The following is a 25,779-nucleotide window of genomic DNA, read 5'->3' on the forward strand; positions in this document are numbered from 1 at the left end:
TGTGGGAACACCAAAATGAAAATGCCACCCTGCATAGAACGAGGGGGAATAAGACTGCAAGAGGACGATTATACTATTGTCCACAAACCAGGAGGAGACGCAGACCCAGCGGACTATCCATCCAGACACCCCCTACTGGACAAAGTTGACACCCGGGCACATGAGGTCACTAAAAAAATCTTGCACCTGTCGTCAAATGACAGGCCACCAGCTGAACTCATGGTGAGAGATCAACCCAGAACACGCATTCCCAGATGGAAGGACCACACACCTGAAGAAGACCTAACCGTCAGAGAACGAGACACCGAGAGGAAGAGGAAGGCCAAGCAATGGGCTGACACAAAAAGGAGAGCGAAAGAACAACGACTAGAGATCGAGCAAACAGTCCTGGTGCGACAAACACAACGCAAGAAAACGGACACTCGATACAGCCCAGAGCCACGAACAATCACAGCCATCAAGAGGCCCATGATCACAGAAACCGGAGAACTAGGAGACATTACCCACAACTCCTCATTCCTCAGGGAGTTATATCTGGAGGAACATGAAACACAAGAAACACCCGACGAGAACACCAGCGAGGAAGAAGAAACAGAACCCCCAGTGGAATTGACCGGCGAAAGCCGAGAATCACCAGGGAGACCCCTAGGACAATAAAGAAGCCAGTGAGGCTCATCGAACAGATGTAACTGGACTCTCATGTTAAGTACGGGGGAGGTGTTGTACATGAATAAAGGGACACTACCCCTTTAAGAGCGGCAACAGAGAAGGAGCGGGAGAAAAAGGGAAAAGGAGGGGGCCGGGGAAGGAAACGGCAGTTAGTGTCAGGGAGTGAATAAAGATGGTTCACTGCAGCATTGGCTCCGTGTCATTCTTGAGGTTTGGGTATGCATGAATGAACGGAGCACAACACATACTAAGGAGGAAAAGTTGAAAGGCGGCGCCTCGCAGGCCATCTCCTCAGAGTATTCATCAGTGTTCGGCCTTGACAATATTTTAATATCTTGGATGGTGTATAGTGTTCTCCCATTTCCCTTGAGAAATCAAGATTGTCAATGGGATTCTGCTGTTTTGTCAGTTCATAGCAAGAGATGGGGATCCAAAATACCTCACAGGAAACCAACGAAGATTGGTGTCGGACAGAAAAATAACGTGGCCACAGCCTCAAAGCAAAAGGCATCTATTTTCAGTGATGAAATATAATATAATTATAAATTGTCTGTTATTTTACTTTCCAAGTATTTTACTTTCCAAGTATTCAATAAAATGTGCATTTGGCAATGGTCCTTCGAGCCGGATTTGAACCAGCGACCTAAGGATGCCTGTTTTACCACTACAGTCCTCCGCTCTACCAACTGAGCTATCGAAGGCTTGGCAAATCATTCTCTAGCAAACTCAATACGAGCTTCCACTTCAACCGTCGACTTGTAAACATCTCTTGCAATTCGTGCAAAATACTACAAATTTGGCTTGTGAGGTTCCCGAATTTAGTAAAAGCACATCAGTTCCCAATTAAAAAAATGACCCCCTCCGCAGTCTCCCGCATGTTACTGACCACCATACTAAGGGGGAAAAGTTGAAAGGCGGCGCCTCACAGGCCATCTCCTCAGAGTATTCAGCCGTGTTGGGCCTTGACAATATTTTAATATCTTGGATGGTGTACAGTGTTCTCTCATTTCCCTTGAAAAATCAAGATTGTCAAGGGGATTCTGCTGTTTTGCCAGTTCATAGCAAGAGATGGGGATCCAAAACACCTCACAGGAAACCAATGAAGATTCGTGTTGGACAGAAAAATAACGTGGCCACAGCCTCAAAGCAAAAGGCATCTATTTTCAGTGATGAAATATAATATAATTATAAATTGTCTGTTATTTTACTTTACAAGTATTTTACTTTCCAAGTATTCAATAAAATGTGCATTTGGCAAAAGTCCTTTGAGCCGGATTTGAACCAGCGACGAGATATCGAAGGCTTGGCAAATCATTCTCTATCAAACTCAATACGAGCTTCCACTTCAACCGTCGACTTGTAAACATCTCTTGCAATTCGTGCAAAATACTACAAATTTGGCTTGTGAGGTTCCCGAATTCAGTAAAAGCACATCAGTTCCCAATTAAAAAAATGACCCCCTCCGCAGTCTCCCGCATGTTACTGACCACCATACTAAGGGGGAAAAGTTGAAAGGCGGCGCCTCACAGGCCATCTCCTCGGAGTATTCAGCCGTGTTGGGCCTTGACAATATTTTAATATCTTGGATGGTGTATAGTGTTCTCTCATTTCCCTTGAGAAATCAAAATTGTCAAGGGGATTCCGCTGTTTTGCCAGTTCATAGCAAGAGATGGGGATCCAAAACACCTCACAGGAAACCAATGAAGATTGGTGTTGGACAGAAACATAACGTGGCCACAGCCTCAAAGCAAAAGGCATCTATTTTCAGTGATGAAATATAATATAATTATGAATTGTCTGTTATTTTATTTTCCAAGTATTTTACTTTCCAAGTATTCAATAAAATTTGCATTTGGCAAAAGTCCTTCAATCTGGATTTGAACCAGCGACCTAAGGATGCCTGTTTTACCACTACAGTCCTCCGCTCTACCAACTGAGCTATCGAAGGCTTGGCAAAGCAGTCTCTAGCAAGCTCAATACGAGCTTCCACTTCAACCGTCGACATTCAAACATCTCTTGCAATTCGTGCAAAATACTACAAATTTGGCTTGTGAGGTTCCCGAATTGAGTAAAAGCACATCAGTTCACAATTAAAAAAATGACCCCCTCCGCAGTCTCCCGCATGTTACTGACCACCATACTAAGGGGGAAAAGTTGAAAGGCGGCGCCTCACAGGCCATCTCCTCAGAGTATTCAGCCGTGTTGGGCCTTGACAATATTTTAATATCTTGGATGGTGTATAGTGTTCTCTCATTTCCCTTGAGAAATCAAGATTGTCAAGGGGATTCTGCTGTTTTGCCAGTTCATAGCAAGAGATGGGGATCCAAAACACCTCACATGAAACCAATGAAGATTCGTGTTGGACAGAAACATAACGTGGCCACAGCCTCAAAGCAACAGGCATCTATTTTCAGTGATGAAATATAATATAATTATACATTGTCTGTTATTTTACTTTCCAAGTATTTTACTTTCCAAGTATTCAATAAAATTTGCATTTGGCAAAAGTCCTTCGAGCCGGATTTGAACCAGCGACCTAAGGATGCCTGTTGTACCAATACAGTCCTCCGCTCTACCAACTGAGCTATCAAAGGCTTGGCAAATCATTCTCTAGCAAACTCAATACGAGCTTCCACTTCAACCGTCGACTTGTAAACATCTCTTGCAATTCGTGCAAAATACTACAAATTTGGCTTGTGAGGTTCCCGAATTGAGTAAAAGCACATCAGTTCCCAATTAAAAAAATGACCCCCTCCGCAGTCTCCCGCATGTTACTGACCACCATACTAAGGAGGAAAAGTTGAAAGGCGGCGCCTCACAGGCCATCTCCTCAGAGTATTCAGCCGTGTTGGGCCTTGACAATATTTTAATATCTTGGATGGTGTATAGTGTTCTCTCATTTCCCTTGAGAAATCAAGATTGTCAAGGGGATTCTGCTGTTTTGCCAGTTCATAGCAAGAGATGGGGATCCAAAACACAAGACAGGAAACCAATGAAGATTCGTGTTGGACAGAAAAATAACGTGGCCACAGCCTCAAAGCAAAAGGCATCTATTTTCAGTGATGAAATATAATATAATTATAAATTGTCTGTTATTTTACTTTCCAAGTATTCAATAAAATGTGCATTTGGCAAGAGTCCTTCGAGCCGGATTTGAACCAGCGACCTAAGGATGCTTGTTTTACCACTACAGTCCTCCGCTCTACCAACTGAGCTATCGAAGGCTTGGCAAATCAACTCTAGCAAACTCAATACGAGCTTCCACTTCAACCGTCGACTTGTAAACATCTCTTGCAATTTGTGCAAAATACTACAAATTTGGCTTGTGAGGTTCCCGAATTGAGTAAAAGCACATCAGTTCCCAATTAAAAAAATGCCCCCTCCGCAGTCTCCCGCATGTTACTGACCACCATACTAAGGGGGAAAAGTTGAAAGGCGGCACCTCACAGGCCATCTCCTCAGAGTATTCAGCCGCATTGGGCCTTGACAATATTTTAATATCTTGGATGGTGTATAGTGTTCTCTCATTTCCCTTGAGAAATCAAGATTGTCAAGGGGATTCTGCTGTTTTGCCAGTTCATAGCAAGAGATGGGGATCCAAAACACCTCACAGGAAACCAATGAAGATTCGTGTTGGACAGAAAAATAACGTGGTCACAGCCTCAAAGCAAAAGGCATCTATTTTCAGTGATGAAATATAATATAATTATAAATTGTCTGTTATTTTACTTTCCAAGTATTTTACTTTCCAAGTATTCAATAAAATGTGCATTTGGCAAAAGTCCTTCGAGCCTGATTTGAACCAGCGACCTAAGGATGCCTGTTTTACCACTACAGTCCTCCGCTCTACCAACTGAGCTATCGAAGGCTTGGCAAAGCAGTCTCTAGCAAGCTCAATACGAGCTTCCACTTCAACCGTCGACATTCAAACATCTCTTGCAATTCGTGCAAAATACTACAAATTTGGCTTGTGAGGTTCCCGAATTGAGTAAAAGCACATCAGTTCACAATTAAAAAAATGACCCCCTCCGCAGTCTCCCGCATGTTACTGACCACCATACTAAGGGGGAAAAGTTGAAAGGCGGCGCCTCACAGGCCATCTCCTCAGAGTATTCAGCCGTGTTGGGCCTTGACAATATTTTAATATCTTGGATGGTGTATAGTGTTCTCTCATTTCCCTTGAGAAATCAAGATTGTCAAGGGGATTCTGCTGTTTTGCCAGTTCATAGCAAGAGATGGGGATCCAAAACACCTCACATGAAACCAATGAAGATTCGTGTTGGACAGAAACATAACGTGGCCACAGCCTCAAAGCAACAGGCATCTATTTTCAGTGATGAAATATAATATAATTATAAATTGTCTGTTATTTTACTTTCCAAGTATTTTACTTTCCAAGTATTCAATAAAATTTGCATTTGGCAAAAGTCCTTCGAGCCGGATTTGAACCAGCGACCTAAGGATGCCTGTTTTACCACTACAGTCCTCTGCTCTACCAACTGAGCTATCTAAGGCTTGGCAAATCAGTCTCTAGCAAGCTCAATTAGAGCTTCAACTTCAACCGTCGACATTCAAACATCTCTTGCAATTCGTACAAAATACTACAAATTTGGCTTGTGAGGTTCCCGAATTGAGTAAAAGCACATCAGTTCACAATTAAAAAAATGACCCCCTCCGCATTCTCCCGCATGTTACTGACCACCATACTAAGGGGGAAAAGTTGAAAGGCGGCGCCTCACAGGCCATCTCCTCAGAGCATTCAACCGTGTTGGGCCTTGACAATATTTTAATATCTTGGATGGTGTATAGTGTTCTCTCATTTCCCTTGAGAAATCAAGATTGTCAAGGGGATTCTGCTGTTTTGCCAGTTCATAGCAAGAGATGGGGATCCAAAACACCTCACAGGAAACCAAAGAAGATTGATGTTGGACAGAAAAATAATGTGGCCACAGCCTCAAAGCAAAAGGCATCTATTTTCAGTGATGAAATATAATATAATTATAAATTGTCTGTTATGTTATTTTCCAAGTATTTTACTTTCCAAGTATTCAATAAAATGTGCATTTGGCAAAAGTCCTTCGAGCAGGATTTGAACCAGCGACCTAAGGATGCCTGTTTAACCACTACAGTCCTTGCTCTACCAACTGAGCTATCGAAGGCATGGCAAACCATTCTCTAGCAAACTCAATAGGAGCTTCCACTTCAACCTTCGACTTGTAAACATCTCTTGCAATTCGTGCAAAATACTACAAATTTGGCTTGTGAGGTTCCCGAATTGAGTAAAAGCACATCAGTTCCCAATTAAAAAAATGACCGCCTTCGCAGTCTCCCGCATGTTACTGACCACCATACTAAGGAGGAAAAGTTGAAAGGCTGCGCCTCACAGGCCATCTCCTCAGAGTATTCATCAGTGTTCGGCCTTGAAAATATTTTAATATCTTGGATGGTGTATGGTGTTCTCCCATTTCCCTTGAGAAATCAAGATTGTCAAGGGGATTCTGCTGTTTTGTCAGTTCATAGCAAGAGATGGGGATCCAAAACACCTCACAGGAAACCAACGAAGATTGGTGTCGGACAGAAAAATAACGTGGCCACAGCCTCAAAGCAAAAGGCATCTATTTTCAGTGATGAAATATAATATAATTATAAATTGTCTGTTATTTTACTTTCCAAGTATTTTACTTTCCAAGTATTCAATAAAATTTGCATTTGGAAAAAGTCCGTCGAGCGGGATTTGAACCAGCGACCTAAGGATGCCTGTTTTACCACTACAGTCCTCCGCTCTACCAACTGAGCTATCGAAGGCTTGGCAAATCATTCTCTAGCAAACTCAATACGAGCTTCCACTTCAACCGTCGACTTGTAAACATCTCTTGCAATTCGTGCAAAATACTACAAATTTGGCTTGTGAGGTTCCCGAATTGAGTAAAAGCACATCAGTTCACAATTAAAAAAATGACCCCCTCCGCAGTCTCCCGCATGTTACTGACCACCATACTAAGGGGGAAAAGTTGAAAGGCGGTGCCTCACAGGCCATCTCCTCAGAGTATTCAGCCGTGTTGGGCCTTGACAATATTTTAATATCTTGGATGGTGTATAGTGTTCTCTCATTTCCCTTGAGAAATCAAGATTGTCAAGGGGATTCTGCTGTTTTGTCAGTTCATAGCAAGAGATGGGGATCCAAAATACCTCACAGGAAACCAAAGAAGATTGGTGTTGGACAGAAAAATAATGTGGCCACAGCCTCAAAGCAAAAGGCATCTATTTTCAGTGATGAAATATAATATAATTATAAATTGTCTGTTATGTCATTTTCCAAGTATTTTACTTTCCAAGTATTCAATAAAATGTGCATTTGGCAAAAGTCCTTCGAGCCGGATTTGAACCAGCGACCTAAGGATGCCTGTTTTACCACTACAGTCCTCCGCTCTACCAACTGAGCTATCGAAGTCTTGGCAAATCATTCTCTAGCAAACTCAATACGAGCTTCCACTTCAACCGTCGACTTGTAAACATCTCTTGCAATTCGTGCAAAATACTACAAATTTGGCTTGAGAGGTTCCCTAATTGAGTAAAAGCACATCAGTTCCCAATTAAAAAAATGACCCCCTCCGCAGTCTCCCGCATTTTACTGACCACCATACTAAGGGGGAAAAGTCGAAAGGCGGCGCCTCACAGGCCATCTCCTCTGAGTATTCAGCCGTGTTGGGCCTTGACAATATTTTAATATCTTGGATGGTGTATAGTGTTCTCTCATTTCCCTTGAGAAATCAAGATTGTCAAGGGGATTCTGCTGTTTTGCCAGTTCATAGCAAGAGATGGGGATCCAAAACACCTCACAGGAAACCAATGAAGATTGGTGTTGGACAGAAACATAACGTGGCCACAGCCTCAAAGCAAAAGGCATCTATTTTCAGTGATGAAATATAATATAATTATAAATTGTCTGTTATTTTATTTTCCAAGTATTTTACTTTCCAAGTATTCAATAAAATTTGCATTTGGCAAAAGTCCTTCAATCTGGATTTGAACCAGCGACCTAAGGATGCCTGTTTTACCACTACAGTCCTCTGCTCTACCAACTGAGCTATCGAAGGCTTGGCAAACCGTTCTCTAGCAAGCTCAATTCGAGCTTCCACTTCAACCGTCGATATGCAAACATCTCTTGCAATTCGTGCAAAATACTACAAATTTGGCTTGTGAGGTTCCCGAATTGAGTAAAAGCATATCAGTTCCCAATTAAAAAAATGACCGCCTCCGCAGTCTCCCGCATGTTACTGACCACCATACTAAGGAGGAAAAGTTGAAAGGCGGCGCCTCACAGGCCATCTCCTCAGAGTATTCATCAGTGTTCGGCCTTGACAATATTTTAATATCTTGGATGGTGTATAGTGTTCTCCCATTTCCCTTGAGAAATCAAGATTGTCAAGGGGATTCTGCTGTTTTGTCAGTTCATAGCAAGAGATGGGGATCCAAAACACCTCACAGGAAACCAACGAAGATTGGTGTCGGACAGAAAAATAACGTGGCCACAGCCTCAAAGCAAAAGGCATCTATTTTCAGTGATGAAATATAATATAATTATAAATTGTCTGTTATTTTACTTTCCAAGTATTTTACTTTCCAAGTATTCAATAAAATGTGCATTTGGCAAAAGTCCTTCGAGCCAGGTTTGAACCAGCGACCGAAGGATGCTTGTTTTACCACTACAGTCCTCCGCTCTACCAACTGAGCTATCGAAGGCTTGGCAAATCCGTCTCTAGCAAGCTCAATACGAGCGTCCACTTCAACCGTCGACATTCAAACATCTCTTGCAATTCGTGCAAAATACTACAAATTTGGCTTGTGAGGTTCCCGAATTGAGTAAAAGCACATCAGTTCACAATTAAAAAAATGACCCCCTCCGCGGTCTCCCGCATGTTACTGACCACCATACTAAGGAGGAAAAGTTGAAAGGCGGCGCCTCGCAGGCCATCTCCTCAGAGTATTCATCAGTGTTCGGCCTTGACAATATTTTAATATCTTGGATGGTGTATAGTGTTCTCCCATTTCCCTTGAGAAATCAAGATTGTCAAGGGGATTCTGCTGTTTTGTCAGTTCATAGCAAGAGATGGGGATCCAAAATACCTCACAGGAAACCAACGAAGATTGGTGTCGGACAGAAAAATAACGTGGCCACAGCCTCAAAGCAAAAGGCATCTATTTTCAGTGATGAAATATAATATAATTATAAATTGTCTGTTATTTTACTTTCCAAGTATTTTACTTTCCAAGTATTCAATAAAATGTGCATTTGGCAATGGTCCTTCGAGCCGGATTTGAACCAGCGACCTAAGGATGCCTGTTTTACCACTACAGTCCTCCGCTCTACCAACTGAGCTATCGAAGGCTTGGCAAATCATTCTCTAGCAAACTCAATACGAGCTTCCACTTCAACCGTCGACTTGTAAACATCTCTTGCAATTCGTGCAAAATACTACAAATTTGGCTTGTGAGGTTCCCGAATTTAGTGAAAGCACATCAGTTCCCAATTAAAAAAATGACCCCCTCCGCAGTCTCCCGCATGTTACTGACCACCATACTAAGGGGGAAAAGTTGAAAGGCGGCGCCTCACAGGCCATCTCCTCAGAGTATTCAGCCGTGTTGGGCCTTGACAATATTTTAATATCTTGGATGGTGTACAGTGTTCTCTCATTTCCCTTGAAAAATCAAGATTGTCAAGGGGATTCTGCTGTTTTGCCAGTTCATAGCAAGAGATGGGGATCCAAAACACCTCACAGGAAACCAATGAAGATTCGTGTTGGACAGAAAAATAACGTGGCCACAGCCTCAAAGCAAAAGGCATCTATTTTCAGTGATGAAATATAATATAATTATAAATTGTCTGTTATTTTACTTTACAAGTATTTTACTTTCCAAGTATTCAATAAAATGTGCATTTGGCAAAAGTCCTTTGAGCCGGATTTGAACCAGCGACGAGCTATCGAAGGCTTGGCAAATCATTCTATATCAAACTCAATACGAGCTTCCACTTCAACCGTCGACTTGTAAACATCTCTTGCAATTCGTGCAAAATACTACAAATTTGGCTTGTGAGGTTCCCGAATTTAGTGAAAGCACATCAGTTCCCAATTAAAAAAATGACCCCCTCCGCAGTCTCCCGCATGTTACTGACCACCATACTAAGGGGGAAAAGTTGAAAGGCGGCGCCTCACAGGCCATCTCCTCGGAGTATTCAGCCGTGTTGGGCCTTGACAATATTTTAATATCTTGGATGGTGTATAGTGTTCTCTCATTTCCCTTGAGAAATCAAAATTGTCAAGGGGATTCTGCTGTTTTGCCAGTTCATAGCAAGAGATGGGGATCCAAAACACCTCACAGGAAACCAATGAAGATTGGTGTTGGACAGAAACATAACGTGGCCACAGCCTCAAAGCAAAAGGCATCTATTTTCAGTGATGAAATATAATATAATTATGAATTGTCTGTTATTTTATTTTCCAAGTATTTTACTTTCCAAGTATTCAATAAAATTTGCATTTGGCAAAAGTCCTTCAATCTGGATTTGAACCAGCGACCTAAGGATGCCTGTTTTACCACTACAGTCCTCTGCTCTACCAACTGAGCTATCTAAGGCTTGGCAAATCAGTCTCTAGCAAGCTCAATTAGAGCTTCAACTTCAACCGTCGACATTCAAACATCTCTTGCAATTCGTGCAAAATACTACAAATTTGGCTTGTGAGGTTCCCGAATTGAGTAAAAGCACATCAGTTCACAATTAAAAAAATGACCCCCTCCGCATTCTCCCGCATGTTACTGACCACCATACTAAGGGGGAAAAGTTGAAAGGCGGCGCCTCACAGGCCATCTCCTCAGAGCATTCAGCCGTGTTGGGCCTTGACAATATTTTAATATCTTGGATGGTGTATAGTGTTCTCTCATTTCCCTTGAGAAATCAAGATTGTCAAGGGGATTCTGCTGTTTTGCCAGTTCATAGCAAGAGATGGGGATCCAAAACACCTCACAGGAAACCAAAGAAGATTGATGTTGGACAGAAAAATAATGTGGCCACAGCCTCAAAGCAAAAGGCATCTATTTTCAGTGATGAAATATAATATAATTATAAATTGTCTGTTGTTTTACTTTCCAAGTATTTTACTTTCCAAGTATTCAATAAAATGTGCATTTGGCAAAAGTCCCTCGAGCCGGATTTGAACCAGTGACCTAAGGAAGCCTGTTTAACCACTACAGTCCTTGCTCTACCAACTGAGCTATCGAAGGCATGGCAAACCATTCTCTAGCAAACTCAATAGGAGCTTCCACTTCAACCGTCGACTTGTAAACATCTCTTGCAATTCGTGCAAAATACTACAAATTTGGCTTGTGAGGTTCCCGAATTGAGTAAAAGCACATCAGTTCCCAATTCAAAAAATGACCCCCTCCGCAGTCTCCCGCATGTTACTGACCACCATACTAAGGGGGAAAAGTTGAAAGGCGGCGCCTCACAGGCCATCTCCTCAGAGTATTCAGCCGTGTTGGGCCTTGACAATATTTTAATATCTTGGATGGTGTATAGTGTTCTCTCATTTCCCTTGAGAAATCAAGATTGTCAAGGGGATTCTGCTGTTTTGCCAGTTCATAGCAAGAGATGGGGATCCAAAACACAAGACAGGAAACCAATGAAGATTCGTGTTGGACAGAAAAATAACGTGGCCACAGCCTCAAAGCAAAAGGCATCTATTTTCAGTGATGAAATATAATATAATTATAAATTGTCTGTTATTTTACTTTCCAAGTATTTTACTTTCCAAGTATTCAATAAAATGTGCATTTGGCAAGAGTCCTTCGAGCCGGATTTGAACCAGCGACCTAAGGATGCCTGTTTTACCACTACAGTCCTCCGCTCTACCAACTGAGCTATCGAAGGCTTGGCAAATCAACTCTAGCAAACTCAATACGAGCTTCCACTTCAACCGTCGACTTGTAAACATCTCTTGCAATTTGTGCAAAATACTACAAATTTGGCTTGTGAGGTTCCCGAATTGAGTAAAAGCACATCAGTTCCCAATTAAAAAAATGCCCCCTCCGCAGTCTCCCGCATGTTACTGACCACCATACTAAGGGGGAAAAGTTGAAAGGCGGCACCTCACAGGCCATCTCCTCAGAGTATTCAGCCGCGTTGGGCCTTGACAATATTTTAATATCTTGGATGGTGTATAGTGTTCTCTCATTTCCCTTGAGAAATCAAGATTGTCAAGGGGATTCTGCTGTTTTGCCAGTTCATAGCAAGAGATGGGGATCCAAAACACCTCACAGGAAACCAATGAAGATTCGTGTTGGACAGAAAAATAACGTGGTCACAGCCTCAAAGCAAAAGGCATCTATTTTCAGTGATGAAATATAATATAATTATAAATTGTCTGTTATTTTACTTTCCAAGTATTTTACTTTCCAAGTATTCAATAAAATGTGCATTTGGCAAAAGTCCTTCGAGCCTGATTTGAACCAGCGACCTAAGGATGCCTGTTTTACCACTACAGTCCTCCGCTCTACCAACTGAGCTATCGAAGGCTTGGCAAAGCAGTCTCTAGCAAGCTCAATACGAGCTTCCACTTCAACCGTCGACATTCAAACATCTCTTGCAATTCGTGCAAAATACTACAAATTTGGCTTGTGAGGTTCCCGAATTGAGTAAAAGCACATCAGTTCACAATTAAAAAAATGACCCCCTCCGCAGTCTCCCGCATGTTACTGACCACCATACTAAGGGGGAAAAGTTGAAAGGCGGCGCCTCACAGGCCATCTCCTCAGAGTATTCAGCCGTGTTGGGCCTTGACAATATTTTAATATCTTGGATGGTGTATAGTGTTCTCTCATTTCCCTTGAGAAATCAAGATTGTCAAGGGGATTCTGCTGTTTTGCCAGTTCATAGCAAGAGATGGGGATCCAAAACACCTCACATGAAACCAATGAAGATTCGTGTTGGACAGAAACATAACGTGGCCACAGCCTCAAAGCAACAGGCATCTATTTTCAGTGATGAAATATAATATAATTATAAATTGTCTGTTATTTTACTTTCCAAGTATTTTACTTTCCAAGTATTCAATAAAATTTGCATTTGGCAAAAGTCCTTCGAGACGGATTTGAACCAGCGACCTAAGGATGCCTGTTTTACCACTACAGTCCTCCTCTCTACCAACTGAGCTATCGAAGGCTTGGCAAATCATTCTTTAGCAAACTCAATACGAGCTTCCACTTCAACCGTCGACTAGTAAACATCTCTTGCAATTCGTGCAAAATACTACAAATTTGGCTTGTGAGGTTCCCGAATTGAGTAAAAGCACATCAGTTCCCAATTAAAAAAATGACCCCCTCCGCAGTCTCCCGCATGTTAATGACCACCATACTAAGGGGGAAAAGTTGAAAGGCGGCGCCTCACAGGCCATCTCCTCAGAGTATTCAGCCGTGTTGGGCCTTGACAATATTTTAATATCTTGGATGGTGTATAGTGATCTCTCATTTCCCTTGAGAAATCAAGATTGTCAAGGGGATTCTGCTGTTTTGCCAGTTCATAGCAAGAGATGGGGATCCAAAACACAAGACAGGAAACCAATGAAGATTCGTGTTGGACAGAAAAATAACGTGGCCACAGCCTCAAAGCAAAAGGCATCTATTTTCAGTGATGAAATATAATATAATTATAAATTGTCTGTTATTTTACTTTCCAAGTATTTTACTTTCCAAGTATTCAATAAAATGTGCATTTGGCAAGAGTCCTTCGAGCCGGATTTGAACCAGCGACCTAAGGATGCCTGTTTTACCACTACAGTCCTCCGCTCTACCAACTGAGCTATCGAAGGCTTGGCAAATCAACTCTAGCAAACTCAATACGAGCTTCCACTTCAACCGTCGACTTGTAAACATCTCTTGCAATTTGTGCAAAATACTACAAATTTGGCTTGTGAGGTTCCCGAATTGAGTAAAAGCACATCAGTTCCCAATTAAAAAAATGCCCCCTCCGCAGTCTCCCGCATGTTACTGACCACCATACTAAGGGGGAAAAGTTGAAAGGCGGCACCTCACAGGCCATCTCCTCAGAGTATTCAGCCGCGTTGGGCCTTGACAATATTTTAATATCTTGGATGGTGTATAGTGTTCTCTCATTTCCCTTGAGAAATCAAGATTGTCAAGGGGATTCTGCTGTTTTGCCAGTTCATAGCAAGAGATGGGGATCCAAAACACCTCACAGGAAACCAATGAAGATTTGTGTTGGACAGAAAAATAACGTGGTCACAGCCTCAAAGCAAAAGGCATCTATTTTCAGTGATGAAATATAATATAATTATAAATTGTCTGTTATTTTACTTTCCAAATATTTTACTTTCCAAGTATTCAATAAAATGTGCATTTGGCAAAAGTCCTTTGAGCCTGATTTGAACCAGCGACCTAAGGATGCCTGTTTTACCACTACAGTCCTCCGCTCTACCAACTGAGCTATCGAAGGCTTGGCAAAGCAGTCTCTAGCAAGCTCAATACGAGCTTCCACTTCAACCGTCGACATTCAAACATCTCTTGCAATTCGTGCAAAATACTACAAATTTGGCTTGTGAGGTTCCCGAATTGAGTAAAAGCACATCAGTTCACAATTAAAAAAATGACGCCCTCCGCAGTCTCCCGCATGTTACTGACCACCATACAAAGGAGGAAAAGTTGAAAGGCGGCGCCTCACAGGCCATCTCCTCAGAGTATTCATCAGTGTTTGGCCTTGACAATATTTTAATATCTTGGATGGTGTATAGTGTTCTCCCATTTCCCTTGAGAAATCAAGATTGTCAAGGGGATTCTGCTGTTTTGTCAGTTCATAGCAAGAGATGGGGATCCAAAATACCTCACAGGAAACCAACGAAGATTGGTGTCGGACAGAAAAATAACGTGGCCACAGCCTCAAAGCAAAAGGCATCTATTTTCAGTGATGAAATATAACATAATTATAAATTGTCTGTTATTTTACTTTCCAAGTATTTTACTTTCCAAGTATTCAATAAAATGTGCATTTGGCAAAAGTCCTTCGAGCCGGATTTGAACCAGCGACCTAAGGATGCCTGTTTTACCACTACAGTCCTCCGCTCTACCAACTGAGCTATCGAAGGCTTGGCAAAGCAGTCTCTAGCAAGCTCAATACGAGCTTCCACTTCAACCGTCGACATTCAAACATCTCTTGCAATTCGTGCAAAATACTACAAATTTGGCTTGTGAGGTTCCCGAATTGAGTAAAAGCACATCAGTTCCCAATTAAAAAAATGACCCCCTCCGCAGTCTCCCGCATGTTAATGACCACCATACTAAGGGGGAAAAGTTGAAAGGCGGCGCCTCACAGGCCATCTCCTCAGAGTATTCAGACGTGTTGGGCCTTGACAATATTTTAATATCTTGGATGGTGTATAGTGTTCTCTCATTTCCCTTGAGAAATCAAGATTGTCAAGGGGATTCTGCTGTTTTGCCAGTTCATAGCAAGAGATGGGGATCCAAAACACAAGACAGGAAACCAATGAAGATTCGTGTTGGACAGAAAAATAACGTGGCCACAGCCTCAAAGCAAAAGGCATCTATTTTCAGTGATGAAATATAATATAATTATAAATTGTCTGTTATTTTACTTTCCAAGTATTTTACTTTCCAAGTATTCAATAAAATGTGCATTTGGCAAGAGTCCTTCGAGCCGGATTTGAACCAGCGACCTAAGGATGCCTGTTTTACCACTACAGTCCTCCGCTCTACCAACTGAGCTATCGAAGGCTTGGCAAAGCAGTCTCTAGCAAGCTCAATACGAGCTTCCACTTCAACCGTCGACATTCAAACATCTCTTGCAATTCGTGCAAAATACTACAAATTTGGCTTGTGAGGTTCCCGAATTGAGTAAAAGCACATCAGTTCCCAATTAAAAAAATGCCCCCTCCGCAGTCTCCCGCATGTTACTGACCACCATACTAAGGGGGAAAAGTTGAAAGGCGGCACCTCACAGGCCATCTCCTCAGAGTATTCAGCCGCGTTGGGCCTTGACAATATTTTAATATCTTGGATGGTGTATAGTGTTCTCTCCTTTCCCTTGAGAAATCAAGATTGTCAAGGGGATTCTGCTGTTTTGCCAGTTCATAGCAAGAGATGGGGATCCAAAACACCTCACAGGAAACCAATGAAGATTCGTGTTGGACAGAAAAATAACGTGGTCACAGCCTCAAAGCAAAAGGCATCTATTTTCAGTGATGAAATATAATATAATTATAAATTGTCTGTTATTTTACTTTCCAAGTATTTTACTTTCCAAGTATTCAATAAAATGTGCATTTGGCAAAAGTCCTTCGAGCCTGATTTGAACCAGCTACCTAAGGATGCCTGTTTTACCACTACAGTCCTCCGCTCTACCAACTGAGCTATCGAAGGCTTGGCAAAGCAGTCTCTAGCAAGCTCAATACGAGCTTCCACTTCAACCGTCGACATTCAAACATCTCTTGCAATTCGTGCAAAATACTACAAATTTGGCTTGTGAGGTTCCCGAATTGAGTAAAAGCACATCAGTTCACAATTAAAAAAATGACCCCCTCCGCAGTCTCCCGCATGTTACTGACCACCATACAAAGGAGGAAAAGTTGAAAGGCGGCGCCTCACAGGCCATCTCCTCAGAGTATTCATCAGTGTTTGGCCTTGACAATATTTTAATATCTTGGATGGTGTATAGTGTTCTCCCATTTCCCTTGAGAAATCAAGATTGTCAAGGGGATTCTGCTGTTTTGTCAGTTCATAGCAAGAGATGGGGATCCAAAATACCTCACAGGAAACCAACGAAGATTGGTGTCGGACAGAAAAATAACGTGGCCACAGCCTCAAAGTAAAAGGCATCTATTTTCAGTGATGAAATATAACATAATTATAAATTGTCTGTTATTTTACTTTCCAAGTATTTTACTTTCCAAGTATTCAATAAAATGTGCATTTGGCAAAAGTCCTTCGAGCCGGATTTGAACCAGCGACCTAAGGATGCCTGTTTTACCACTACAGTCCTCCGCTCTACCAACTGAGCTATAGAAGGCTTGGCAAATAGCTCTCTAGCAAACTCAATACGAGCTTCCACTTCAACCGTCGACTTGTAAACATCTCTTGCAATTCGTGCAAAATACTACAACTTTGGCTTATGATGTTCCCGAATTGAGTAAAAGCACATCAGTTCCCAATTAAAAAAATGACCCCCTCCACAGTCTCCTGCATGTTACTGACCACCATACTAAGGGGGAAAAGTTGAATTGCGGCGCCTCACAGGCCATCTCCTCAGAGTATTCAGCCGTGTTGGGCCTTGACAATATTTTAATATCTTGGATGGTGTATACTGTTCTCTCATTTCCCTTGAGAAATCAAGATTGTCAAGGGGATTCTGCTGTTTTGCCAGTTCATAGCAAGAGATGGGGATCCAAAACACCTGACAGGAAACCAATGAAGATTCGTGTTGGACAGAAACATAACGTGGGGACAGCCTCAAAGCAAAAGGCATCTATTTTCAGTGATGAAATATAATATAATTATAAATTGTCTGTTATTTTATTTTCCAAGCATTTTACTTTCCAAGAATTCAATAAAATGTGCATTTGGCAAAAGACCTTTGAGCCGGATTTGAACCAGCGACCTAAGGATGCCTGTTTTACCACTACAGTCCTCTGCTCTATCAACTGAGCTATCGAAGGCTTGGCAAATCAGTCTCTAGCAAGCTCAATACGAGCTTCCACTTCAACCGTCGACATTCAAACATCTCTTGCAATTTGTGCAAAATACTACAAATTTGGCTTGTGAGGTTCCCGGATTGAGTGAAAGCACATCAGTTCACAATTAAAAAAATGACCCCCTCCGCAGTCTCCCGCATGTTGCTGACCACCATACTAAGGGGGAAAAGTTGAAAGGCGGCGCATCACAGGCCATCTCCTCAGAGTATTCAGCCGTGTTGGGCCTTGACAATATTTTAATATCTTGGATGGTGTATAGTGTTCTCTCATTTCCCTTGAGAAATCAAGATTGTCAAGGGGATTCTGCTGTTTTGCCAGTTCATAGCAAGAGATTGGGATCCAAAACACCTCACATGAAACCAATGAAGATTCGTGTTGGACAGAAACATAACGTGGCCACAGCCTCAAAGCAACAGGCATCTATTTTCAGTGATGAAATATAATATAATTATAAATTGTCTGTTATTTTACTTTCCAAGTATTTTACTTTCCAAGTATTCAATAAAATTTGCATTTGGCAAAAGTCCTTCGAGCCGGATTTGAACCAGCGACCTAAGGATGCCCGTTGTACCACTACAGTCCTCGGCTCTACCAACCGCTCTACCAACCAGAGTATTCAGCCGTGTTGGGCCTTGACAATATTTTAATATCTTGGATGGTGTATAGTGTTCTCTCATTTCCCTTGAGAAATCAAGATTGTCAAGGGGATTCTGCTGTTTTGCCAGTTCATAGCAAGAGATGGGGATCCAAAACACCTGACAGGAAACCAATGAAGATTCGTGTTGGACAGAAACATAACGTGGCGACAGCCTCAAAGCAAAAGGCATCTATTTTCAGTGATGAAATATAATATAATTATAAATTGTCTGTTATTTTACTTTCCAAGTATTTTACTTTCCAAGTATTCAATAAAATGTGCATTTGGCAAGAGTCCTTCGAGCCGGATTTGAACCAGCGACCTAAGGATGCCTGTTTTACCACTACAGTCCTCCGCTCTACCAACTGAGCTATCGAAGGCTTGGCAAATCAACTCTAGCAAACTCAATACGAGCTTCCACTTCAACCGTCGACTTGTAAACATCTCTTGCAATTTGTGCAAAATACTACAAATTTGGCTTGTGAGGTTCCCGAATTGAGTAAAAGCACATCAGTTCCCAATTAAAAAAATGCCCCCTCCGCAGTCTCCCGCATGTTACTGACCACCATACTAAGGGGGAAAAGTTGAAAGGCGGCACCTCACAGGCCATCTCCTCAGAGTATTCAGCCGCGTTGGGCCTTGACAATATTTTAATATCTTGGATGGTGTATAGTGTTCTCTCATTTCCCTTGAGAAATCAAGATTGTCAAGGGGATTCTGCTGTTTTGCCAGTTCATAGCAAGAGATGGGGATCCAAAACACCTCACAGGAAACCAATGAAGATTTGTGTTGGACAGAAAAATAACGTGGTCACAGCCTCAAAGCAAAAGGCATCTATTTTCAGTGATGAAATATAATATAATTATAAATTGTCTGTTATTTTACTTTCCAAGTATTTTACTTTCCAAGTATTCAATAAAATGTGCATTTGGCAAAAGTCCTTCGAGCCTGATTTGAACCAGCGACCTAAGGATGCCTGTTTTACCACTACAGTCCTCCGCTCTACCAACTGAGCTATCGAAGGCTTGGCAAAGCAGTCTCTAGCAAGCTCAATACGAGCTTCCACTTCAACCGTCGACATTCAAACATCTCTTGCAATTCGTGCAAAATACTACAAATTTGGCTTGTGAGGTTCCCGAATTGAGTAAAAGCACATCAGTTCACAATTAAAAAAATGACCCCCTCCGCAGTCTCCCGCATGTTACTGACCACCATACAAAGGAGGAAAAGTTGAAAGGCGGCGCCTCACAGGCCATCTCCTCAGAGTATTCATCAGTGTTTGGCCTTGACAATATTTTAATATCTTGGATGGTGTATAGTGTTCTCCCATTTCCCTTGAGAAATCAAGATTGTCAAGGGGATTCTGCTGTTTTGTCAGTTCATAGCAAGAGATGGGGATCCAAAATACCTCACAGGAAACCAACGAAGATTGGTGTCGGACAGAAAAATAACGTGGCCACAGCCTCAAAGCAAAAGGCATCTATTTTCAGTGATGAAATATAACATAATTATAAATTGTCTGTTATTTTACTTTCCAAGTATTTTACTTTCCAAGTATTCAATAAAATGTGCATTTGGCAAAAGTCCTTCGAGCCGGATTTGAACCAGCGACCTAAGAATGCCTGTTTTACCACTACAGTCCTCCGCTCTACCAACTGAGCTATCGAAGGCTTGGCAAAGCAGTCTCTAGCAAGCTCAATACGAGCTTCCACTTCAACCGTCGACATTCAAACATCTCTTGCAATTCGTGCAAAATACTACAAATTTGGCTTGTGAGGTTCCCGAATTGAGTAAAAGCACATCAGTTCCCAATTAAAAAAATGACCCCCTCCGCAGTCTCCCGCATGTTACTGACCACCATACTAAGGGGGAAAAGTTGAAAGGCGGCGCCTCACAGGCCATCTCCTCAGAGTATTCAGCCGTGTTGGTTCTTGACAATATTTTAATATCTTGGATGGTGTATACTGTTCTCTCATTTCCCTTGAGAAATCAAGATTGTCAAGGGGATTCTGCTGTTTTGCCAGTTCATAGCAAGAGATGGGGATCCGAAACACCTCACAGGAAACCAATGAAGATTGGTGTTGGACAGAAACATAACGTGGCCACAGCCTCAAAGCAAAAGGCATCTATTTTCAGTGATGAAATATAATATAATTATAAATTGTCTGTTATTTTATTTTCCAAGTATTTTACTTTCCAAGTATTCAATAAAATTTGCATTTGGCAAAAGTCCTTCGAGCCGGATTTGAACCAGCGACCTAAGGATGCCTGTTTTACCACTAAAGTCCGCAGCTCTACCAACTGAGCTTTCGAAGGCTTGGCAAATCATTCTCTAGCAAACTCAATACGAGCTTCCACTTCAACCGTCGACTTGTAAACATCTCTTGCAATTCGTGCAAAATACTACAAATTTGGCTTGTGAGGTTCCCGAATTGAGTAAAAGCACATCAGTTCCCAATTAAAAAAATGACCCCCTCCGCAGTCTCCCGCATGTTAATGACCACCATGCTAAGGGGGAAAAGTTGAAAGGCGGCGCCTCACAGGCCATCTCCTCAGAGTATTCAGCCGTGTTGGGCCTTGACAATATTTTAATATCTTGGATGGTGTATAGTGTTCTCTCATTTCCCTTGAGAAATCAAGATTGTCAAGGGGATTCTGCTGTTTTGCCAGTTCATAGCAAGAGATGGGGATCCAAAACACCTGACAGGAAACCAATGAAGATTCGTGTTGGACAGAAAAATAACGTGGCCACAGCCTCAAAGCAAAAGGCATCTATTTTCAGTGATGAAATATAATATAATTATAAATTGTCTGTTATTTTACTTTCCAAGTATTTTACTTTCCAAGTATTCAATAAAATGTGCATTTGGCAAAAGTCCTTTGAGCCGGATTTGAACCAGCCACCTAAGAATGCCTGTTTTACCACTACAGTCCTCCCCTCTACCAACTGAGCTATCGAAGGCTTGGCAAAACAACTCTAGCAAACTCAATACGAGCTTCCACTTCAACCGTCGACATGCAAACATCTCTTGCAATTCGTGCAAAATACTACAAATTTGGCTTGTGAGGTTCCCGAATTGAGTAAAAGCACATCAGTTCCCAATTAAAAAAATGACCCCCTCCGCAGTCTCCCGCATGTTACTGACCACCATACTAAGGGGGAAAAGTTGAAAGGCGGCGCCTCACAGGCCATCTCCTGAGAGTATTCATCAGTGTTCGGCCTTGACAATATTTTAATATCTTGGATGGTGTATAGTGTTCTCCCATTTCCCTTGAGAAATCAAGATTGTCAAGGGGATTCTGCTGTTTTGTCAGTTCATAGCAAGAGATGGGGATCCAAAATACCTCACAGGAAACCAACGAAGATTGGTGTCGGACAGAAAAATAACGTGGCCACAGCCTCAAAGCAAAAGGCATCTATTTTCAGTGATGAAATATAATATAATTATAAATTGTCTGTTATTTTACTTTCCAAGTATTTTACTTTCCAAGTATTCAATACAATGTGCATTTGGCAAAAGTCCTTCGAGCCGGATTTGAACCAGCGACCTAAGGATGCCTGTTTTACCACTACAGTCCTCGGCTCTACCAACTGAGCTATCGAAGTCTTGGCAAATCACTCTCTAGCAAACTCAATACGAGCTTCCACTTCAACCGTCGACTTGTAAACATCTCTTGCAATTCGTGCAAAATACTACAAATTTGGCTTGAGAGGTTCCCGAATTGAGTAAAAGCACATCAGTTCCCAATTAAAAAAATGACCCCCTCCGCAGTCTCCCGCATGTTACTGACCACCATACTAAGGGGGAAAAGTTGAAAGGCGGCGCCTCACAGGCCATCTCCTCTGAGTATTCAGCCGTGTTGGGCCTTGACAATATTTTAATATCTTGGATGGTGTATAGTGTTCTCTCATTTCCCTTGAGAAATCAAGATTGTCAAGGGGATTCTGCTGTTTTGCCAGTTCATAGCAAGAGATGGGGATCCAAAACACCTCACAGGAAACCAATGAAGATTGGTGTTGGACAGAAACATAACGTGGCCACAGCCTCAAAGCAAAAGGCATCTATTTTCAGTGATGAAATATAATATAATTATAAATTGTCTGTTATTTTATTTTCCAAGTATTTTACTTTCCAAGTATTCAATAAAATTTGCATTTGGCAAAAGTCCTTCAATCTGGATTTGAACCAGCGACCTAAGGATGCCTGTTTTACCACTATAGCCCTCTGCTCTACCAACTGAGCTATCGAAGGCTTGGCAAACCGTTCTCTAGCAAGCTCAATTCGAGCTTCCACTTCAACCGTCGATATGCAAACATCTCTTGCAATTCGTGCAAAATACTACAAATTTGGCTTGTGAGGTTCCCGAATTGAGTAAAAGCATATCAGTTCCCAATTAAAAAAATGACCGCCTCCGCAGTCTCCCGCATGTTACTGACCACCATACTAAGGAGGAAAAGTTGAAAGGCGGCGCCTCACAGGCCATCTCCTCAGAGTATTCATCAGTGTTCGGCCTTGACAATATTTTAATATCTTGGATGGTGTATAGTGTTCTCCCATTTCCCTTGAGAAATCAAGATTGTCAAGGGGATTCTGCTGTTTTGTCAGTTCATAGCAAGAGATGGGGATCCAAAACACCTCACAGGAAACCAACGAAGATTGGTGTCGGACAGAAAAATAACGTGGCCACAGCCTCAAAGCAAAAGGCATCTATTTTCAGTGATGAAATATAATATAATTATAAATTGTCTGTTATTTTACTTTCCAAGTATTTTACTTTCCAAGTATTCAATAAAATGTGCATTTGGCAAAAGTCCTTCGAGCCGGGTGTGAACCAGCGACCGAAGGATGCTTGTTTTTACCACTACAGTCCTCCCCTCTACCAACTGAGCTATCGAAGGCTTGGCAAATCAGTCTCTAGCAAGCTCAATACGAGCGTCCACGTCAACCGTCGACATTCAAACATCTCTTGCAATTCGTGCAAAATACTACAAATTTGGCTTGTGAGGTTCCCGAATTGAGTAAAAGCACATCAGTTCACAATTAAAAAAATGACCCCCTCCGCGGTCTCCCGCATGTTACTGACCACCATACTAAGGAGGAAAAGTTGAAAGGCGGCGCCTCACAGGCCATCTCCTCAGAGTATTCATCAGTGTTCGGCCTTGACAATATTTTAATATCTTGGATGGTGTATAGTGTTCTCCCATTTCCCTTGAGAAATCAAGATTGTCAAGGGGATTCTGCTGTTTTGTCAGTTCATAGCAAGAGATGGGGATCCAAAATACCTCACAGGAAACCAAAGAAGATTGGTGTTGGACAGAAAAATAATGTGGCCACAGCCTCAAAGCAAAAGGCATCTATTTTCAGTGATGAAATATAATATAATTATAAATTGTCTGTTATGTCATTTTCCAAGTATTTTACTTTCCAAGTATTCAATAAAATGTGCATTTGGCAAAAGTCCTTCGAGCCGGATTTGAACCAGCGACCTAAGGATGCCTGTTTTACCACTACAGTCCTCGGCTCTACCAACTGAGCTATCGAAGTCTTGGCAAATCATTCTCTAGCAAACTCAATACGAGCTTCCACTTCAACCGTCGACTTGTAAACATCTCTTGCAATTCGTGCAAAATACTACAAATTTGGCTTGAGAGGTTCCCGAATTGAGTAAAAGCACATCAGTTCCCAATTAAAAAAATGACCCCCTCCGCAGTCTCCCGCATTTTACTGACCACCATACTAAGGGGGAAAAGTCGAAAGGCGGCGCCTCACAGGCCATCTCCTCTGAGTATTCAGCCGTGTTGGGCCTTGACAATATTTTAATATCTTGGATGGTGTATAGTGTTCTCTCATTTCCCTTGAGAAATCAAGATTGTCAAGGGGATTCTGCTGTTTTGCCAGTTCATAGCAAGAGATGAGGATCCAAAACACCTCACAGGAAACCAATGAAGATTGGTGTTGGACAGAAACATAACGTGGCCACAGCCTCAAAGCAAAAGGCATCTATTTTCAGTGATGAAATATAATATAATTATAAATTGTCTGTTATTTTATTTTCCAAGTATTTTACTTTCCAAGTATTCAATAAAATTTGCATTTGGCAAAAGTCCTTCAATCTGGATTTGAACCAGCGACCTAAGGATGCCTGTTTTACCACTACAGTCCTCTGCTCTACCAACTGAGCTATCGAAGGCTTGGCAAACCGTTCTCTAGCAAGCGCAATTCGAGCTTCCACTTCAACCGTCGATATGCAAACATCTCTTGCAATTCGTGCAAAATACTACAAATTTGGCTTGTGAGGTTCCCGAATTGAGTAAAAGCATATCAGTTCCCAATTAAAAAAATGACCGCCTCCGCAGTCTCCCGCATGTTACTGACCACCATACTAAGGAGGAAAAGTTGAAAGGCGGCGCCTCACAGGCCATCTCCTCAGAGTATTCATCAGTGTTCGGCCTTGACAATATTTTAATATCTTGGATGGTGTATAGTGTTCTCCCATTTCCCTTGAGAAATCAAGATTGTCAAGGGGATTCTGCTGTTTTGTCAGTTCATAGCAAGAGATGGGGATCCAAAACACCTCACAGGAAACCAACGAAGATTGGTGTCGGACAGAAAAATAACGTGGCCACAGCCTCAAAGCAAAAGGCATCTATTTTCAGTGATGAAATATAATATAATTATAAATTGTCTGTTATTTTACTTTCCAAGTATTTTACTTTCCAAGTATTCAATAAAATGTGCATTTGGCAAAAGTCCTTCGAGCCAGGTTTGAACCAGCGACCGAAGGATGCTTGTTTTACCACTACAGTCCTCCGCTCTACCAACTGAGCTATCGAAGGCTTGGCAAATCAGTCTCTAGCAAGCTCAATACGAGCGTCCACTTCAACCGTCGACATTCAAACATCTCTTGCAATTCGTGCAAAATACTACAAATTTGGCTTGTGAGGTTCCCGAATTGAGTAAAAGCACATCAGTTCACAATTAAAAAAATGACCCCCTCCGCGGTCTCCCGCATGTTACTGACCACCATACTAAGGAGGAAAAGTTGAAAGGCGGCGCCTCGCAGGCCATCTCCTCAGAGTATTCATCAGTGTTCGGCCTTGACAATATTTTAATATCTTGGATGGTGTATAGTGTTCTCCCATTTCCCTTGAGAAATCAAGATTGTCAAGGGGATTCTGCTGTTTTGTCAGTTCATAGCAAGAGATGGGGATCCAAAATACCTCACAGGAAACCAACGAAGATTGGTGTCGGACAGAAAAATAACGTGGCCACAGCCTCAAAGCAAAAGGCATCTATTTTCAGTGATGAAATATAATATAATTATAAATTGTCTGTTATTTTACTTTCCAAGTATTTTACTTTCCAAGTATTCAATAAAATGTGCATTTGGCAATGGTCCTTCGAGCCGGATTTGAACCAGCGACCTAAGGATGCCTGTTTTACCACTACAGTCCTCCGCTCTACCAACTGAGCTATCGAAGGCTTGGCAAATCAATCTCTAGCAAACTCAATACGAGCTTCCACTTCAACCGTCGACTTGTAAACATCTCTTGCAATTCGTGCAAAATACTACAAATTTGGCTTGTGAGGTTCCCGAATTTAGTAAAAGCACATAAGTTCCCAATTAAAAAAATGACCCCCTCCGCAGTCTCCCGCATGTTACTGACCACCATACTAAGGGGGAAAAGTTGAAAGGCGG

General features: G+C 41.8%; 10 non-coding genes across 10 annotated transcripts; all 10 read right to left on the reverse strand.

The window, feature by feature from the left end:
• Nucleotides 1-1,284: 1,284 nt before the first annotated feature.
• TRNAY-GUA (transfer RNA tyrosine (anticodon GUA)) lies at nucleotides 1,285-1,370 on the reverse strand. Its single transcript is given in 2 exon segments — nucleotides 1,285-1,320; nucleotides 1,334-1,370. It is a non-coding gene; the product is annotated as a tRNA-Tyr (tRNA).
• Nucleotides 1,371-3,807: 2,437 nt separating this feature from the next.
• Nucleotides 3,808-3,893, reverse strand: TRNAY-GUA (transfer RNA tyrosine (anticodon GUA)). The gene is given in 2 exon segments: nucleotides 3,808-3,843; nucleotides 3,857-3,893. It is a non-coding gene; the product is annotated as a tRNA-Tyr (tRNA).
• A 5,079-nt stretch (nucleotides 3,894-8,972) lies between these two features.
• TRNAY-GUA (transfer RNA tyrosine (anticodon GUA)) lies at nucleotides 8,973-9,058 on the reverse strand. The gene is given in 2 exon segments: nucleotides 8,973-9,008; nucleotides 9,022-9,058. It is a non-coding gene; the product is annotated as a tRNA-Tyr (tRNA).
• Nucleotides 9,059-11,510: 2,452 nt separating this feature from the next.
• TRNAY-GUA (transfer RNA tyrosine (anticodon GUA)) lies at nucleotides 11,511-11,596 on the reverse strand. Its single transcript is given in 2 exon segments — nucleotides 11,511-11,546; nucleotides 11,560-11,596. It is a non-coding gene; the product is annotated as a tRNA-Tyr (tRNA).
• Nucleotides 11,597-13,446: 1,850 nt separating this feature from the next.
• TRNAY-GUA (transfer RNA tyrosine (anticodon GUA)) lies at nucleotides 13,447-13,532 on the reverse strand. The gene is given in 2 exon segments: nucleotides 13,447-13,482; nucleotides 13,496-13,532. It is a non-coding gene; the product is annotated as a tRNA-Tyr (tRNA).
• A 1,204-nt stretch (nucleotides 13,533-14,736) lies between these two features.
• TRNAY-GUA (transfer RNA tyrosine (anticodon GUA)) lies at nucleotides 14,737-14,822 on the reverse strand. Its single transcript is given in 2 exon segments — nucleotides 14,737-14,772; nucleotides 14,786-14,822. It is a non-coding gene; the product is annotated as a tRNA-Tyr (tRNA).
• A 560-nt stretch (nucleotides 14,823-15,382) lies between these two features.
• Nucleotides 15,383-15,468, reverse strand: TRNAY-GUA (transfer RNA tyrosine (anticodon GUA)). Its single transcript is given in 2 exon segments — nucleotides 15,383-15,418; nucleotides 15,432-15,468. It is a non-coding gene; the product is annotated as a tRNA-Tyr (tRNA).
• Nucleotides 15,469-18,372: 2,904 nt separating this feature from the next.
• Nucleotides 18,373-18,458, reverse strand: TRNAY-GUA (transfer RNA tyrosine (anticodon GUA)). Its single transcript is given in 2 exon segments — nucleotides 18,373-18,408; nucleotides 18,422-18,458. It is a non-coding gene; the product is annotated as a tRNA-Tyr (tRNA).
• Nucleotides 18,459-22,245: 3,787 nt separating this feature from the next.
• TRNAY-AUA (transfer RNA tyrosine (anticodon AUA)) lies at nucleotides 22,246-22,331 on the reverse strand. Its single transcript is given in 2 exon segments — nucleotides 22,246-22,281; nucleotides 22,295-22,331. It is a non-coding gene; the product is annotated as a tRNA-Tyr (tRNA).
• A 3,145-nt stretch (nucleotides 22,332-25,476) lies between these two features.
• On the reverse strand, nucleotides 25,477-25,562 carry TRNAY-GUA (transfer RNA tyrosine (anticodon GUA)). Its single transcript is given in 2 exon segments — nucleotides 25,477-25,512; nucleotides 25,526-25,562. It is a non-coding gene; the product is annotated as a tRNA-Tyr (tRNA).
• Between the last annotated feature and the right edge of the window lie 217 nt (nucleotides 25,563-25,779).

Source organism: Ambystoma mexicanum, chromosome 1p (assembly GCF_040938575.1).
Source record: "Ambystoma mexicanum isolate Mex_15411 chromosome 1p, UKY_AmexF1_1, whole genome shotgun sequence".
Lineage (NCBI taxonomy): Eukaryota > Metazoa > Chordata > Amphibia > Caudata > Ambystomatidae > Ambystoma > Ambystoma mexicanum.